The 1551-nt window shown below is 46.2% G+C and overlaps 1 pseudogene; it reads right to left on the reverse strand.

Moving 5' to 3' along the window:
- Positions 1-1163: 1163 nt before the first annotated feature.
- LOC144764347 (U2 spliceosomal RNA) lies at positions 1164-1339 on the reverse strand (annotated as a pseudogene).
- Positions 1340-1551: the final 212 nt, after the last annotated feature.

The raw sequence follows: 1551 nt of genomic DNA on the forward strand, positions 1-1551 counted from the left end.
TAGTGTAATAGGGTGTTTTTGTCTGTAGGTTTACAAAAAAGTTCCACTTCCAGCTTCCCTTCAACATTTTTGATTTTTAGATCTAAAAAATTTACATGTTCTCTACTATATGTCGAAGTAAAGCCCTCAGGGTGTCATGTGTCGTCTCCCACCTCTAGCAGACAGAATAAACCTGATCTTAGCCAAAAGACCGAGAAGCAATAACCAGAATGAACACCTCCCGAAGAAATCCACCTGGCTGACCAAGACCGGGGTCTTCCCTTGCACCGTCGCTGGCCGCCCTTTCGCCTCTTTTTCTGACTCCCAGCAAGAGCTCGGCATGTGCTGGTGGAAAGGAGGCCCCGGCCTCAGACCTTCTCCCGGCTCCCAGAGTCCTCCTCGGCTGTCGCCTCATTAGGCGTCACTTAGCATACCCATGTTGTCCTCTTTCTAGTATTTGCATGCCCCGCCCCTTCCTGCGCCCTGCTTCCAGCCGGCTGGCCAGAAAGCCTGGCAGCCAGGGGATGCTGGGAATCAGCCCAGGATGCCCTGGACAGCTCCCTGACCGGAAATGGCCGACCCCTCGCCCTCGCTTGTCGGGGACACTGCTCCCCTGCAGCCTAAGGCCTATAGATAAGGCTTGGCCGTTCGTGGCCGTTCAGGGACGGGCGGGGCGGGCAGAGAAGGACTCTGTATTTTTCTTCTTGCTCAGAGAAGCCAAGGGCAGTGTCCACTTTTCTGCCAGCCTGCCTCCATCCCTCCATCCCTCCATCCCTCCATCCCTCCATCCCTCCATCCCTCCTACTGACCTGCTGGGAACCTTCTTCCATTCGTTTCCCAGTGAAATGGATCCAAAATCAATGAAACTCTGCTGCTGGAAAAACAGTATTTTTCCGACGTTTGTCTCTTTTCAAAGTACAGCGTCTGGATGGAGAAGAGGAAAAAAAAGAAAGAATTTTTATTTATTTTTTAAACGCGAAGAAAATAAAAAATAAATAAATAACGCATGGCCCGGGTGCCGCAAAGCGGCAAATAAGTCAAATAAATACATAAATAAGGCAAGACACGGTGACCAGTTTGCTTTTATTCACACGCAAACACTATAGCGCCATTGCATGGTTTGGTAGTTAAGCGCTACTTTCGTTTTCTCGTCTATTTTTCAACAGCATTGTTTTCCCCGGGTGGGGAAGTGCACCATTCCTGGAGGTACTGCAATACCAGGTTGATGCGTGGAGTGGACAGAGCAAGCTCCTATTCCATCTCCCTGTTCCAAAAATCTATTTAATATATGGTCCCCAGATAGAGGACGTATCAGATATTAAACTGATAAGAACAGTTTATTTTTGTTTCAAAAACCTTTAGTGTATAGATAAAGGCACAGATACAGAAATATACAATTTAAAAGACCAAAGTTACATCAAGTGGTCCATAGGAGATATATACAGATATGATGAGTAAATCTGGATGAAGGCACAGATACAGAAATATATAACTTTTAAAAGACCAAGGTTATATTAAGTGGTCTATAGGAAATACATACAGATATGATGATGAAAACTTTGTACACTACAG

Source organism: Lissotriton helveticus, chromosome 6 (genome assembly GCF_964261635.1).
Source record: "Lissotriton helveticus chromosome 6, aLisHel1.1, whole genome shotgun sequence".
Taxonomy (NCBI): Eukaryota; Metazoa; Chordata; class Amphibia; order Caudata; family Salamandridae; genus Lissotriton; species Lissotriton helveticus.